Source organism: Quercus robur, chromosome 5, assembly GCF_932294415.1.
Source record: "Quercus robur chromosome 5, dhQueRobu3.1, whole genome shotgun sequence".
NCBI lineage: Eukaryota > Viridiplantae > Streptophyta > Magnoliopsida > Fagales > Fagaceae > Quercus > Quercus robur.
In genome coordinates this window covers 41,721,172-41,739,556 of record NC_065538.1, presented here as the reverse complement: position 1 = coordinate 41,739,556, position 18,385 = coordinate 41,721,172, and the positions used below count along the sequence as shown (strand labels likewise).

General features: G+C 37.6%; 1 pseudogene; it reads left to right on the top strand.

The window, feature by feature from the left end:
- Positions 1-699: 699 nt before the first annotated feature.
- LOC126725972 (50S ribosomal protein L21, mitochondrial-like) lies at positions 700-6,022 on the top strand (annotated as a pseudogene).
- The last annotated feature ends 12,363 nt before the right edge of the window (positions 6,023-18,385 follow it).

The following is an 18,385-nucleotide window of genomic DNA, read 5'->3' as shown; positions in this document are numbered from 1 at the left end:
TAGCTTGAACCACCGCTTTCAAGAGGACTTCTCTTCCTGCTTGGGATAACAACTTCTCTTTCCATCCCTTTATTTTAGACCACACTTGCTCTTTTATGTACAAAAGACTGACTTTTTTACTTCGACCCACAAAAGAAGGTAAATCTAGGTATTTTTCGTATTGCTTGATTTTTGAAACTCCCAGCAAGTCAATAATGCTATCTTGAATCACTTGTGGAGTAGATTTATTGAAAAAAATTGTTTTCTCTCTGTTGAATTGCTGGTTGGAGGCTGCTTCATAGGCTGAGAGGATTCCTTGAATGTGGTGGCATTCTTGGACTGAAGCCCTGCAAAATTATAGGCTATCATCTGCAAAAAATAAGTGGGTTAGCCGGGGACCATTTCTGCAGATGGATACTCCTCTGATACTTCCTATAGTAGTAGCCTTGTTAAGCAAACCATGAAGCCCTTCAGTGCATAGGAGGAAGAGGTAGGGCAAAAGAAGATCATCCTGCCTAATGCCTCTGGTGGGTCTAATAGTACCTATAGGCTCACCATTGATAAGAAGAGAGTATGAAATAGTAGTAATATACTCCATCATCAAAGCAACCCAAGTCTCATGGAAGCCCATTCTCCTCAAAAGTAATTCTGGGGAAGATCATTTTACCTTGTCGTATGCCTTACTCTTACTCATATCAAGTTTTAGGACCATAAAACCTAATTTCCCATAATACTGATGTTTCATATAGTGAAGAGTTTTGAAAGCCATCAAGATTATCTGTGATAACCCTTCTTGCTTAGAAAGCACTTTGGTTTTCTGGAATAAGGAGGGGCAGAAACTTTTGTAGTCTATTTGCAAGAACTTTAGACAGCAGTTTGTAGATGATATTACAGAGACTAATAGTTCTATATTCACATAACTTTTTAGGACTTAAGTTTTGGGATGAGAGTAATACATGCGTGATTAACCTCAGCAGGTGAATGATGATTATTAAGGCAATCCATCACGGTAGTAGAAATATCATCACCCACAACAAACCAATAAGATTGAAAAAGGATAGGAGGCAAACCGTCAGGACAGGGGACGTGAGAGGCTCCATGTGTTTAAGTGCATACTCTACTCGAGTCCAACAATCTAAAACCCTACTACTACTCTGTCAGAACTGACCTCAATGAGCCATCCATGGTGAACAGACGGTGTCTCCACGCTTTGACCCGCCACGCCTCTGCCCTCTTCTCCACAAACCCACTCTCCCTCTCCCTCTCTCCAAAACCCAACCCCTAAAACCCTTCCTCGCCGCCCACATTTTCACCACTATTACACCCAGTGCTGGTCCAACACTCGTCACTTCTCATCGAATAGAGAAGATGTCGACGACGAAGACGACGATGAAGTGGGTGGGAGTAGCGAGGAGGACGAACTGGAATTGGTGAAGAGAGTACTCTCCGGGGGAGAAAGAGGCCGAGGCGGTGGGGATTGGTTACAAATTGGTGGGCCCACTAGAGCCCTTCGATCGGGTTTTCAAGCCGTACGGCCCGGTTTTTGCTGTCGTTCAGGTTCTTCTTCTTCGTCTTTTGTTGTCGTTTTTCATTGGATGTTTATGGGGGTATTGATTATCTGTTATCTTTTTGTGTTTAGATTGGATCGCACAAGTTCAAGGTGAGCAATGGCCAATGGGGATTCGATTTTCACTGAGAGATTGAAATTCTACGAGGTGAATGACAAGGTGTGTTGCTATTGAATTTGCGTGATTACCTATAATACTATGTGTTCATTTGTACTTTGTAAAATTTTTTTTTTTTTTTTGGGTGGTAATTCAATGCTGCATTGTTAATTAATAGTCGCAGTCACAGATATCATTTCCATAACATATAAATTCTAGGATGCACGGACACTTCATTTAGGGTCCCGTAATCATGTCATACCAGTGTCATACCTGCTATTTTATGTTATAATTTTTCAAAAATTACTCATGTCATTGTGTCGTATCTGTACCCATGTCCGTGTCCATGTCCGTGTCCGTGTCCGAGCATCCTAGTATAAATCATGCAGGGAAAGAAAAGTAATGGGTTTTGCCAAGTATCTCATGTTGATGGAAATTCAGAGTTAATGGTTATAGTACTATTTTAAGGGAGAAGTTATGTACTTAACATGCTTTATAGTTCCGGACAAAACTTACAAACAGTTTCTGTACTACCTTTAGTTCCCCAATTCAATTCAACTATGTTGCTGCATTGCCAACGAGTCACATACCTACACCAGAGTGGCCTTCAGGGCTCATTCATAGATCTTTATGAAGAATTATTCATATGCTTCTCTCTCTTTCTGAGTTTAAGGTTTAGACTAGTAGATATATATATATATATATATATATATATATGATGATGATAAGCTTTGTTGAGTATTTTTCATTTTTTGGGGTAGTAAAAGGCAATTAGTTAGTGTCGCTGATGTGCTTGAGATAGATAGCATATACAGCCCTTTCCGTTTCCAAAATTGTTTTTAGTACTTTGGGTACTGATGTGAGCAGATATGCTTGCACTTGCCATGAATTCACTTCTCTATGTGGCTTCTACATTCAGATGCTCATACATTTCTTTTTCTTTTTTTTTTTCACCATACCTATATATAAAAAAAAGAGTCACATAGTTGAATTTGATTGTCCATGAGGGAAGATAATACTTTTTATGCTTATTGGTCAATGCAGCCACACAGTTAAATTTAATTGGGGTACCTAAATTACAACATCTAAGGAATTGTACCTAAGTTTTGCCATTATTGCTACATATCATCAAGCATGCAACTAGATTTGCTACTAACATAGGATGTCATATGGTGTGGTGTACTCGCATGAACAGTTCTGATTTGTGCTCTTGACCTTTTCCTTTACAACATTAGAATGTTGCTTGAAATTTTTCTTTTCAATAGGGTTTGGTGAAAAATAAATGTTGTTCCCTAGGATTATGGCTCCTTGGTGGGATTTAAAGAAGTATAGATGGGAGTTTAGTCTTGCTTTTGTTCAAAAGTGTGGGGGGGGAATCATTTTGGTTCTTGGCCATTGAGTATTTCAATATGTTAAGATAGATTGTTAATCGCTTCTCAATGATGAGATTATTGTTATTGGTTTCTTTTATCAGTTGACTCAAAAAGCAGATCTTATTGCTAAAAAAGGGAGCACTTCGGTTTGATCTTCATGCCTCATAGGTTCGTCTGTCTTTTATTTTATCATAGTAAAGAAAGAAGTTGAAAACAAAAATGATATATCCAAAGAAAGGAAACTGGATTTATATTTTAGTCTTGGTTTACCTTTATAGATGAAGAGAAAGATAAGAAAGTTTTATAAAACAAGTGGAAGACCATTCATGCTTAGTAATATTGGATGTTAAACAGCTAAGGATCAATGTGTTCATTAAATGAGTGGCTGAAATGTAGTTTAAGATGTAAAAATAGAAGTGTATCTTAAACTTAATTTGTAGGTAAACCAGTTTCAAAAAAGCTCTCGTAAAAAATCTTAGATGGTATTGGTTACTGGTTTCACATGTTGACTAGCCTCTTTCACATATTGCTGAATACTCTTTCTATTATGACCTTGTTAGAAACCTTCAGATCACAATATTCTCTGGTGGCCCACAACCAAAGCAAATAAGCTTCCTTCTTTCTCATGGTGCTCACATTTTTTTTTAAATAAAAGGCCCTGGTTGCACCCCTTTTAATGCTTTTCAATAAATTTTGCTTATAGAAGAAAGATAAGTTTAGAAGCCTATCCAATGCGACAATTGGCATTTTACGCTGTCTTTGGACCTTTCAAGTCAATAAATTAAATTTTTTGTTAAGTGGTGCCAAATTGGGTGTATATCATATTATCATTCAACTGATGGAGCAAGCCAAAATAGACTTAGCAAATTACTTATATATATATATTAAAAAAAGACATAGCAATTCAGCTTAAAGAAACTTCCATTTATTTTCCTTGTACCTATAAAAAAAAGTTACATTTATTTTCCTTGTTCATTTCTGCTCGGGCTAATTTTCCATGTAATAGCTTTATGGTCCATGCTTTCTCTACCTTAACAAAGGAGATGTGATTGAAGGCATTTTTTGAATCCAAGATGGTATTGGGATGGATTTGAGATTGCATTGATTTCAATTGTGTAGTCTTCTATAGTTTGCTGGGAAGCTATATGTAGTTTACTTTCCCAACAAAAATTCAATAACCTATCTTTTTCTTTCAAAAAAGTGATTTCTTTATTAATTCTTCCATCTCTTTCTGTTGCAGTTAATTTTGAACAAGGTTCTTTTGCTTGGCTCTAGTAGTGAGACCATTATTTGTCTTATTACCAGATGCAGCTGTTCGTGCAGTTGTTGAAGTGCATGTGAGTGTGACACTAATCTTCGCTCTCTCTCTCATCCAGCATATGTGTTTTCATTTGTATGTAATTTTTGCAATCATGTTTGTTTCATGGGATACATTTCTTGCAAAATTATTTCATTAGGATAAGTGGAATTTCAAATTTGAAGAGTTAATTCCGAAGAGGCAGTCATTATATTTGAGTTCAGAGAAAGATATCCATTTTGATACATGAAGCCTCTTAAAAAGGTCTGAACAAACTTTTCCAGGAAGAACTTTCTGTCTAAATGGACTGCAATACAAAGAGAAAGAAATAGTAGCCAGAGTTTATCTAGCTTCACAAATTAAATGAAAACTAACTGCCATGTTATATGCTAAGTTGTGATTATGATCCCAAGTCCCAACTCTATAACAGGGGGAAATCAAGAAATAAAATTGGGATTATTCAAATTTTATATCAAGCAAAGTACTGGTTATCTTGAAATTGCTATCCTGTAATCCATGCCATAATGCTTGGGGTTGGCTTCTATGCTTGCCAATAATGTGCTTTTGCATAATCTTCAACTTGATATGAAATTGCTAGGTGGACTACTTGAAAGTTAAAAAAATATGATAAGCCAAATGGCCAAATACAAGCAGGGTATATTCCCCAAACTAGTGATGGATGGAGGGGTGCTGGTTTTGAATGCCCAAGAAACCTCCTAAACCACTACCTACTGGTGTTGGTACAAGTTGAAAAATTATAAAATGCAAGGCAATTAGAAAATGTATGCAGATCTCCTAATATAACCCCATGTTACATCATTGTCCTAGTAAAGTTTTATATATATATCACAATGATAATAATTAATTTTTCTATGAAGAAAATTGTTCTTGCGATCACTGTGTTTATAGACATTATAGTTGTCTATTCACTTTCTCCTTTTAAATTTGCTGGCACCAAACTCATATGGCTTTTGTGAATCACTGAAAAAGTTACAGCTTCTCTTTTTTGTAGGAACTTTATATTTTTCTCATGTTTCTCTCTCTCTCAGGCATTAGATGCAAAGGTAATTATATTCAAGAAAAAGAGAAGGAAGAATTATTGCCGCACCTAAGTTCGTCGTCAGGTATTTCTCAAATCTATTCTCTAAACAATTGTTTTCCGCTACCTCACGCTGATAATTTTTCTTGACCCATGCTTCTCCTTTACAGGAACTGACTAAATTAAGGATAACTGATATTCAAGGAATTGAGAAACCGGAGAAAACAAACACTGGGAAGCCTTCAAAGGCTGCTGGGAAGAAGCCAGGAAAGGTTGCAGTTGCTGCTTAAGGGGCGATTTTTCCCATGGCTATACATCGACAATAAAGGCCATCCATGCTTATAACTCCTGAGTTTTGACTTGTTAATCCTTTAGGATGAGCATGATTCCATTCCTAATTTGCTCCATTTACATCTTGGATGTCATGTCAGGCAGATAATCATACCACCAAATTGGGCACGACTAGTAGGACTGGTTGCCTATTTTTTTGGGTATCTTTGTACTTGGTAGTTTGATTCATGAAACCTACTGTAGAATCACCTACTTCTGTTCCCAAACAGAGATGTTACCGTGGTCTTAAAGAATCATATCTTTGCTCATAGATTTTTCCAAACTCTAGCAATCTAAATCATATATTGACACTGTGGATGTGGTTGCCACCTTGTGAGGTGCACCTTGTATCTTTTTGAAATGGCACTCGTTTGTTTATTGTGCTATTGCATAATTATCATAACGTGTACCTTGCGTTGATTTTAAATCTGCTAAAGTCAAAAGTTGCAAGTCTCTAATGTCTTATATCAAAGTCAGACTATAATTCAATCTCATAAACTGAAACTGGTTCTTAAGATTGCATGTGGTTGCCACCTTGTGAGGTACATCTTGATTCTTTTTTAAAATGGCACTTATTTGATTCTTGTACTATTCACAATAGTCATAACTTGTGCCTTGCTTTAAATTTTAAATCTGCTAAAGTCAAAAGTTGCATGTCTGTCTTGTCTTATAATTCAATTTCATTAGCTGAAACTGGTTCTTAGATTGCAGAGATGTGCTTGTCTTGTGAGTTGTGATTCATGTGTAGTGAATACCATTATGTAGTTAGTACCCTGCATGATCAGAGATGTCCTTGTACCTGTGCAGCACTTTCCTTTTTTTCTCTCTCTCTCTCTCTCTCTCTCTTTAGGCTGGGTCTATGGGCCTTTGGACTTCAGTCCAGCCCAAGACTGATAAACGGTAATTATTGGGACCATACCCTTTTGGAACCCTCCTTTTTGCATTCACAATTAGCGAAGGGTTTATACAAAGGTAGCTGACTCATCAAAATTTTGAAAAATAAAAAATAAAAAAAGGTTGTCCTACACTCGAACTGTCCAACATAGTTCAATTTTGATTTTGCTATGTCTCGATGAGCTTAATTTTAATTGATTTATTTTGTTTAAAAAACAAATGGCATAAAAAGCATTGTTATAACTAAAATTATTGAGATTAATGAGAGAAGACAGGATTTGAAAGGCAACATTTTTTACTAGAAACACTTAAAGTTGTTAATTGAGCTATAAAAACTCCTAGCAAATAAGTGGATTTTAAAATAAACAAAACATGTTCTTAGCTATTGAAACAACTAGGCATCCTCGTAGGATAGTTGATTGCTAAAAAAATATATATGTTATTGGTTTTGTTTAGATGGTCCTAACCATTGCACTGTACATACAAATTTAATAATTATTTTATTTATTCAATATATACATTTTCCCTCCTTCAAACAATACGTAGGTTCCACACAAACCTAAACGTTTAGGTCTTATACCAAGACTCGGTTACCGATTATATAATACTATGGCTTCTTAGAAATTGTAATATTCGACATACATAGAGGATTGAAGTTTGTGTTCTTAAGAATTAAAAAAAAAGATCACAAAGATAGAAAGTAGTTGATACTTCTTATCATGTGGTCCATTTGACTTAGGGAAAGAGATTCAAAAAACTGAAAAAAACTAAATAATTGAAAAAAAAAATGGACAAACATATATATATATATATATATATGAGTATGGAGAAAAAAATTTCTTGGATGGGCTAGTTCTACAGAACTAAAATCTAAAAGCAGATTTCATACCATAAATTGTGCTTTTCTATACATACATACGTATACATAAATATATATATATATATATATATGTGAGGCCAGAAAATTCGTGACCCCGACCCACTATACATTAGGGCCCAAGGCCCGTGCCGAGGAGAGACGTTGCCGAGGACATGCAGCGAAAGTCCAAATGGCCTAGAAATGAAGCCGAGGACGATTCTATCCTCGGCATCCCAAAACTTAGAAGGAAAGAACGACACGCCATCAAAGGCAACCCCCAGCGCTCCCAGAAGAAAAGACAAGTACAATAGGACTCGCACGGGGGTACAGTGTGGGAGCGGTTCAAGGAAAAGCTGTCACCTTCGCATTGAATGCGCCAACAAACGTCCTGGCCACATTAATGGGAAAAGGCCCCTGAACAGTGTGGCTTCGGTTATTACAACTAACAGAAAGTGGGAGAAGGCGGCTGATGGGACAAGCACTTAAGTAGTTACCTACCTGATCAATAGATGGATGGTCAAGATCAACTGAGAGAGGCTATATAATGTAAGAATTCATCCACGGGAAAGTGGGGGGGAGAAAAAAAATAGCATTATGTATCGTCTCTTGGACCATTGTAACCTAGTGAGAAAGGAATAATAAGAACACAAAGCCCCTCGGACGAGGTATAAAGACTGGAGCCACTCAGGCCGTGCCGAGGAAAGGTCTTCTTGGATACGCTCGGTTCACCTCTGTGCAATCATCATGAACACCATGACTAACTACTATCCGATAACTAAGGCTTAGTCTTTTAGCCCACTCTTTACAAATTTATTGTTTGGACCTTTAACGTTCGAACCCAATACACTAATTTAGGGTCGTTACAAATTGAGTCCTTACAATTGCCGTCATCTGTGGGAAAAGCTTGTGCATTGGCACTGGCGGTGGTTAGTCATGGTAAGATCAGACCCCTGTCAATAAGGGTCCCTCGAAAGAAATAGTTTTGGTAGTGGTGCAAGCTATGTGAAAGCCCCTCCATCATTTCCAGCAGCACGCGGTTGTTGCCCTAAGTCAGCTCCTACTCAAGGCTACACTTCAAAGTGCCAGTGGCGCAGGCAGTTCTAGGGGCTTCTAACATCAAGTTTATGCCCCACACACATGCAAATGGGCTAATCCCCGAGGGACCAGAAAATATAAGTTTTGGACAAAACCAAGGTCTTGCATGGTCTTCGGACTCAAATCTATGGGGAAACCAACTACTTCAAGAAAATATAAGTTTTGGACAGAACTAAGGTCTTGCATGGTCCTTGAACTCAAACCTATGGGGAAACCAACTACTACAAAAAGAAAGTGTTAGACAGAACCAAGGTCTTGCATGGTCCTCGGACTCAAACCTATGGGGAAACTAGATACTCCAAGAAAATCTAAGTACCAGACATGGCCCAAGAACACGCTCGGCACCTCGGATGATGCCTTTAGCTTCTTAGAAGTATGTCTAGACACAAATTCAACGCCCCATGGGCGCGGGTAAGTTAGAATTCTAGGATGTGATCCCAAATATATCATATGCAGAACCATTCATACATGTTAAGATAACTAGTTCAAAAACCATGAGATTCGCAACAATAGTAAATATCGGCAAGGGCAACGAACATATAATTTAAAGGAAAAAGGAAGAAAGGAATTTCATACATATGATCAAAGAGTTTAATTACAAGCAAATTCCAATGTCCTCAAAACAAAAGGGAAACTAATTAACAGCTAAACTAGAAACAAATACAAAAGTTGGCCAGGGCTCCTACTTCTTCAATTTTGTTTTGGCCACTTCCTGAGGAGGCTGAGTAGGATTAGCCTCGGGACCCTGAGAGACATCCCTTTCCTGGGGAGGCCGAGCAAGATTAGCCTCAAGGCCCTCAGAGACATCAGCAAGGAATGGCCTGAAGGGGCTGAACCAAGAGGGCCGGCTCCTCGGCATCAGAGATCTGAGCACTGACTGTGGACTTGGCAGCCTCCTGAGGCATCTCAGGATTCAAACCTCTAGGTGTTTCTGTCGCCCTATGAAGCTCTCTTCCTTTAGTCGACTCGTCAGGAGCGAGAATGAGCTGAGCAGCCTCAGTCTCCTATAGAGCACTCATAGCCTCGGAGCTGGCAAAGGCGGTCTCAGGAATGGCCGGAGGATAGTACACCTTCTCCGCCTTCCACAGGTCGGACGAAGCCTCCACCCCAACTCGTTTGAGGGCTTCATTCCAAACCTAGGAGCGGTATAACCTGCATACACCAGGGATTTGAGCTTTAAGGGTGGCCTGGATATCGACTACCCCTACATCGTAAGCCTCATCCTCGGCCTTGTCCTTGGAGGTCTCGGCCTCCGTCTCTGGCCCATTCCGCCACGCCCTTATCCCTCTCTGCCTCGGTCAGTTTCTTCTTTAAATCACCAATCTACTCCTTGGCTATCTCTAATTGCTTCTCAGCAGCAAGCAGGCGCCTCCTCTGGTCCTTGGCCTGTTTTTGGGCACCGTCTAAGCCTGCCTTAGCGTTATCCCTGGCCTTGGTCATCTCCTTCAATTCCTCCCTGGCCTTCGCGAGGTCAGCCTCAGAATTTTTAAGGGTTCGCGCAGCCTCTATACGCTTATTATGCTCAAGTTCTGCGGACTTACTCTGCCCCTTAGCCTCATTCTCCAACCTATAGGTGGCCTGAACGGCCTGTCAATTGAAACAAACACATTATGAATGAAAATCTAGGAGCAAAGGTCGACGGAGTCATAGGTATTAGGAGCCTTACCATGCCTAGGTACCTCTTCATGCTGAGGAAAACCTCCTGCATCCTCATGTTCTTCAACTCGGTCATGTCAATGGGGAGCAGCAAGGACCTCTCCAACGCGTCGGCCACATATGCATCTTCGCTGTCTCAGAAGCTCCTCATGGATGCATCTTCCATCAGAGGCTCCCCGTGGAGCATTGGGGCAGGAAGCCATGCATTGGGCACGGACTAGGCATCGACCCCTTTCCCCTGGCCTTGATGCCCAATCTTTAACTGTTTTTGAGCACGCGGGGCTTCGTCCTCCTCTCGAGAGGAGTGGGATTTCCCCCCGTCCATTGGCTCCTTACCCTTGGAACTCCTCTTCCTCTTTGGGTCGGTGGGCTCAGGCCGAGGAGGCAGAGTGGATGGGGGAGGGGCAGGAAGTTTGGGTCAGGGAGATTGAGGCTGCGGCCGGGAAGGAGAAGACCTAGTTTGGACAGGCTGGGGCTGTGGTGGGGGAGTTGGAACACTGAACTGCGACCTTCCCTGCACACCCTTCCCTAGTTGGCCCTCAAGCAGGTCAAACAAGTTGGTCGGGGGCTTTCTTTTAACACCCATCTCCGTCCGAGAAGATGTTCCCACTGATAACAGTTCCGCCTCGGACAAGTCAGGGTCACCTAGGTCACCGGAAGGATCCTCGGGTGGATCAGCTTGGTCAAATACACCGAACCCCTTTTCAGATAAGCCTAAATCAATCTCGTCCTCCGCTACTTGGTGGAGCGAAGAAGAGCCCGCCAACGGGATGCCCTCCGGGACAGGAGATCCTTCAGAGATCAAAAACCCGTGCTCGACTACAGTGATTTTCTGAAGCCGAGGATCGTTAGCTTTGATCACGTGCTTCGGGGCGGCAAATGACTTCTGGATGGGATCGTACCCTAAGATTTTGTGAGCGACTCTGACTTGACCATCCTCTTCGTTTACAAAAACCGCCGCCTTGAGAACGATCTCCAAATCCTCCCGGCTAATCAGATGAAAATGTCGGTGAAAGGCGTGTGGATCTGCAAAAAGAAGGCATGTACATAGTTAGTAACCGAACCACACAAAATTAAGACGGCTCAAAAGATTGGCCCTCTCCTACTCTTTACACCCCACCTGGTTCTCCCTCCACAATTGGGCAAGGAAGGCCATCGTGTCACTCCCCAGATACAATAAGAAAGTCCTTGTTCAATCCTTTGCTGGACTTGGGGAGGCACTGGATTAGCCGAACCCTGTCGTCTCTCGTCTTCATGTAATAGGATTTGCCCCTCAAATGTTGGAGGTTGTAGCACCAGTGTACGTCATGATGGGTTAGTCTTAGCTCCATTTTTTCGTTTAAGGCGTCCACACAACCCAGGATCCTAAACACATTAGCAGCGCACTGGGTGAGAGCTAATCGGAAATATTTAAGGTAACTCCTCATTACTGGCCTTATGGGAATTCTCACACCCCTTTCTATAAAGGCGAGAAGGGGAATCACCACCTCGCCCGTTCTTCTCTTAAGATGCCACTCCCCCTCCTTGTAGTACCTCAAACCCACATTGGGAGATATCTTATAGTCGGCGATGAATTTTTCCATCGCCTCTTCAGTCTCAACCAAGTCTCTTAATTTAACCATCTCTAGAAACTGCTAAATAGACTCAAGGGTTGATAGGAGAAGGAGAGGAATAAGAGAAAAATAAACCCAGAAGAGGGAAAGTACGAGTTAGTGAGAGCAGAAAACTTACAGAAAGGAGGAAAAGTTCCTCGAACGGGCTTTTTATGCTGAAGAGAGACTTGAGTTTGGATGGAAGTTTGATTGAACTCAGGATATGTGCGCCAGAACACTTAAGTGCGAAAGTGAAGAGACAAATCAGTTTTAAAAATTATTTATACCTCCCATCAGAAGTAACTGTGCAGATTTTTCCGCTCATAAAGGTAGGAAAATCTCCACCGTTGGATTACCATCGCATCATTGAACGTGGGGAGCACAGAGCCGCCCACATTTAATGAAGACGCGCTTCACATGCCAAGGCGCCAGGAACGTGTCTCAGGCAGACGAAGAGGCTCTGGTACTGATAGATGACAAGGATTGATAAGCCATGATAAAGACCTGATGTCATCAAAACCCTCCTCTTCGTCCGAGGAGCCGGACAGCGGGATTTTGAGGGGCTATTGTGGGGCCAGAGAATTCGTGACTCCGGCCCACTATACATTAGGGCCCAAGGCCCGCGCCGAGGAGAGATGTTGCCGAGGACATGCAGCGAAAGTCCAAATGGCCTAAAAATGCAGTCGAGGACGATCCTGTTCTTAGCATCCCAAAACCTAGAAGGGAAGAACGACACGCCATCAAAGGCAGCCCCCAAAGCGCTCCCAGAAGAAAAGACGAGTACAATAGGACTCGCACGGGGGTACAGTGTGGGAACGGTTCAAGGAAAAGCTGTCACCTCCGCATTGAATGCGCCAACAAACGTCCTGGCCACATTAATGGGAAAAGACTCCTGAATAGTGTGGTTTCGGTTATTGCAACTGACAAAAAGTGGGGGAAGGCGGCTGATGGGACAAACACTCGAGTAGTTACCTGCCTGATCAACAGATGGACGATCAGGATCAACTGAAAGGGGTTATATAATGTAAGAATTCATCCACAGGAAAGGGGGGGGGGGGAGAGCATTATGTATCGTCTCTTGGACCATTGTAACCTAGTGAGAAAGGAATAATAAGAACACTAAGCCCGTCGGACGAGGTACAAAGACCGGAGCCACTCAGGCCGTGCCGAGGAGAGGTCTTCTTGGATACGCTCGGTTCACCTCTGTGCAATCATCATGAACACCATAACTAACTACTGTCCGATAACCAAGGCCTAGCCTTTTAGCCCACTCTCTACAAATTTATTGTTTGGGCCTTTAACGTTCGAACCCAATACACTAATTTGAGGTCATTACAAATTGAGTCCTTACAATATATATATATATATATATATATTATGTGCTACTTAAAATATTTTGAAACGTATACCATGGCTACCTAAAATTTGAACCATGTAGATAATGACAATGTCAGACAGAGCATTCCATCTCTCCCTTAGTTCCTATTAACAACAGTAAAGGCAGTCCCATCGACCCCCACTCCTTTCCTCCCTCTCCCTCTCTCTCTCTCTCTCTCTCTTTCGTTGATTATGCAAAACAGTGCTTTAAATGGAATTAAGAAACATGTATTCCATGGTTGACTTGGTTTGGGATGATAGTTTTCACTTCGCCCATTATACCAATTGGGCCCCTTTTGTCCCACCGCTACTTTATTGGCTAAGGCCCCACAATTTTCAAATTATCAAGGGTTTTGTGTTACACAATTAGATGACTTGATGAGTAACAATTTTTTAAGAAACTTTTTTCACAACCGTTGATGTAATTTTTTGTGATTGATGTATAATAAAAGTAATATTAGTCTTTATTTTTTTTTTTTTTTTCTTGAGACAAACGATAGAAGATATTAGTTATAAAAATATGTAAAAGCAATCGATATTGTTACAGTTGCAATTCATCATCTTCAATTTGTAAGAAAAATGTTGTGTTTCTAAACCATGCTATTTTATGCATAATTGTTAAAACCTAAAGAAATCCACTATCAACCAATAAAATAAATAAAAGATCAATCTATTTCAAAAAAAAAAAAGAAGAAGAAAAAGAAGAAGAAGAAGATTTATTGAGGTTTTAAAGATTAGGTTATGCTGGAAATAGCTTGTCTTCTTTCACTCTCAATGGAAAAAATAAAAAATGATTTATAGATGACCCCACCAATCCAACTTTATAGATTTTCCTTTGCTTCTTCTGATGTTTCCAATTTGAGTCTAAAATTCATTGTTCCATGGGTGGTTTGAAGGGCCATGAGAATTAGTAATTGGAGAATATCCCATTCCATGAAGCAAGGTGCTTCTAAGTGGACGCACTTTCTTAGCCACCTATATCCATACCTTTTATACAAACAGTGTGTAAAGACTTGGCATTTTCTAAAGCACATTGTGTTCTGCCACTTTCATTATAAATATGATTATGCTAATGGAATTCTTTGTCATAATAGTTTTTCCAATTCTTTTTTTTTTTTTTTTTTTTTTTTTTTTTGATAATCTGGTTTCTCCACTTCTTTTCACTCCTTAACAAAAACTGAAAAACACCATTATACCAGAGAGCAATAATGACGTGTAACTTCAACAATTTATTGTTGGGTTATTATTTTAATATGTGGATGTGATAAAGCATGCTGATGCTGCTACATTTTTTTTTTAATAATTATTTTATTCCACCGTAATATGCCTAGAGATATCTCTTTCTTTTTGTTTGATGGAACATGGTGGGGTTTTAATTATCACATAAAACATGGTGGGGTTTTGATTTGAGTTTGTACCACATTCCTTCCTTAGTCTTTTCAACAAAACACGAGGTGTTATTATTATTATAATAAATACTCGGCTCCAGCCACAGGCCATGGCCACTACAACATGAACTTAACTAAAATGAAATATTGGATTGGTTACAACTTATACCCATTAATTTTTACATTTTCAATTCAGTATTTTAAGTTTTTAGTAATATTTTTTTTAATAAATTTTTTAACTTTTATTTATTTTCAATGTAGTCATTCTATTTAATTCTATCCATTAAGTTCACATTAAAAATATATCAAAATTAGAGGAAGCACTTTATAATTTATCCTGAAATTTCCTAGACATATTATACAATTTATATCACTTAATTAATAAGATAATTTCTTCAAATTCGACAAAACCATAAAAATCCATATTGTTTAATTTACTTCTCAATGAGTATGACTAGTGTAACACTCATTTATATTGACTGTTTGAAAATGTAATTTCCAAATTTGCAAAAATAAAATAAAGCAAGGAGATCAACTGTCTTTCATGGCTTGTATGAGTATAAAGTATATGTACTACATATACGTAGAGAGCCTGTCACTTCAAAATTATCTATACACTATATATATAAGAAAGAAAGCTTTTGGACATTTTTCTACACAAAGATTACGTACCTTCGAAACCTAGTTTAGACTAAAAGGAACAAGCATTATTCCTCAATTTATATAATAAAAAACCCCTCAATGAAGGAGAGGTGGTCCTTAAAATGGGAACAATTACGCAAAAAGGGTCAAAAGAGTGTGTGATAGTGCTCTTTTAAGTCAAACTAACTAGAACAATTAACAAGATAAATCAAAATTTTTGATAGTTTGTTTAATTTTATGGAGTACATCTACTGGTTGATTCCTACACGGCTTATTGTAATATTAATTATAGAACATCTAGCTACCTTTAAGTAAAAAAAGAAGAAGAAAAGAAATAGATGCGTAGAACTCCACCATATTTTTCTAAATTCAGTTTCTGTATCAAGCACTATCAAGGCTGCTAGTGGTTCATAATGCGATTTGAATATATAGTTTATTAATAAACATTTGCAAATTAAACCAACTTTTCTGCATTAAACAAAAGATAATGCTCGGCAGTGGGTTTCCTATCCTCTTTCTAAATTTATTTTTTACTTTTTGGAAAGAAAAAAAAATATTAAATATTGCCCTTTCACTTCTAGTGTTCATAATGAAATTGAATCCACTTACATACAATACAAGTTAGGTGACGAATACTACTCTTTGTTTTTTTTTTTTTTTTTAGTGTTAAGTGTCCAATATAGTACCAGCAAAAGATACAATACACCCACTGAACCTCTTTAGTCATTTGAGATATATAACAAGATTATTGCTTAACAAAAAAAATATTTATATAGTAAAAGTTTTATCTTTTAAACGGTTGATCTCAAAGTACCTTTGACATTAAGTGAGTTTGGATTGCAATGAAATCCAACCACGTATGCACTTACGTTTTAAACATGTGGATTCTGTGCGTTGTTTACGAGATCCGTAAGTACGGATTTCAACAAATTTTTCTTTAAAATTGGGTCCACGGAACTATTTACACATTTAAAAATTATTTTGTTATAGTGTTTTTAGTTTTCAGTAATAAGCAGTATCCAAAAAGACCTGAAATTGTTTCTTAAAAGTAAAATTCTTGCAATAATTTTGTGGGCCCAATAAATTCATCTTTAATATTAAGCCACATTGTTAATGAAACAACCCTTAATTTTGTTAAAACTAAGCCACAAGTATACTAACGTATAGCCTGACGTGTTTATAAATATTTAAAAGAAAAAAAAAATCACTTCTTTAATCCACTTGTAACTGCAATTAGTTTATTTGAGAATATGATATATATATATATATATATATATGTAGGCATATATGTATGGGGTTGTTGATGAGAGTAAAATATGATCAAGGAGGACTGTAATTAAATTAACCAAATTATTTATAAACAATTTGAACTTGCTTCTAGAAAAGGTTAATTTGTTTATATTTGTTTGTTTAGCAAATAAGTCAAGTTCAAGTCCAAGTTTAAGCTTGATTATTAAATGAGCCAAATTTAAACATAATAATATGTTTGTAAACAAACTCGTGAACATAAAACTCAATATATATAATTATCTATATACTTGTCTAAAAATATACTTATTTAGACTTTGAGATTGGATTGTATAAGTTTGTAAATAGGTACATATAATATCAAATTATTATTTTTAGTTTATTGATAATATAAATAGTTAATTTGTAATAAAATTAATAGATTTGTGAAGGGGTAAAAAATTGTATCCATGATTTTACCATACAAGTGAAAAGAACTAGTTAATCACGTAGTTTGTGAACAAGCTCAACTCAACTTGTGTTCGAAATAAAATTAAATGAATAAGTTTGAACTTTTAATACTTGACTCAACTTGTTTATTGAAATATGCAAGTTTAAATTTCACAAATTAGGTTTGTGACTTTTATTTGTGTTATTGTTAAATTATTTTCAATTAGATAATAGTATTAATTTTGAAAAAATAAAAGTGAATATGAGAGAGAGAGAGAGAGAGAGAGAGAGACTATTTATGACCAAATACGTAATTGCATGATAGAGTAGTGGCGTATTCTGTTCATTTCCTTCATAATCACTATTTCAATTTTTCTCCCTTACCTTTTGTTTAAACAAAGAAAAAGAAAAATTCATACATACATCCAAATTAAATGTTGGAGACACCTGGTATAGGTGATAGAGAAAGGCTTAATAATTTCTCTTACTCATTCATTATAGAAGATGCACATTTTTATTCCACGGAAAAATCATGTCACTTTTAGCACTGATAGAAGGATCCAAGGATAAATAGAAGGACAGTATAGTTGATCATGAGGTGCAGAAATATTATTCGTCCATTACAAGTTGACCAATAAATGGGTTACTTTCTCTTGCCCTCTTGAATTTTTATTTTTTTATAATTATTTTACATCTGGTCCTCTGATAATCAATTCAGAAAATCTTATTAATTATTAGATCACAGTTTACACGATGCAGCCTATAAAAGGAAAATTCTAAGTCATCATGATTCATGAGCATATAAATATATATATATATATATTTTTTTTTTTTTTTTTGACAGGCACTTAGAGTTTATAGCTAATAAAAAGAGGGCAAATTAATTTGACTCTGAGTTGTGAATGTGAAAGCCATTTGTGAATCAATCAGAAGAAGAGTGATCCTTCCACCTTAATTATTAGGTGTCTTTCCTTAGTAGAATATATAGTGGAATATTATATTAAACTATTATTATATTATTTCATCCACCTTCAACAGTTAAGCTTTGAGAATATCTTTGGTATTATACCATACAGCTTATTATTTGATAGGGGAAAATTTCATTAATTTCTATTGACAGATTTGACTAAATGTGTCCGACCTCTTAGAGCCTGTTTGGTTATAGATTTCTACTATCATTGTTTAAGTATTGTAGAACTATATGTGGGTTAAAACTGTTATGGAAATACGTGTTGTGGTGTTTAAACACTGAAAACTATTGTTTAAACACCCCTACATTCTGATTTTTTTTTTTAACAAACAAACATATCTAAAGTTTAAATATCTTCGAGTATCAAATTATTTCCTTAAGTGTATACATATACATACATACACACACACACACACACATATATATATATATATATATATATATGGAAAATGCTAACAGATGCCCTTAAAGCAATGGTTAACAATCCATTTATAAAAAGTTTTATGGAAAAGAAAAAAAAAAATTAATGTTTTGACAACTTTTTCCATTTCCC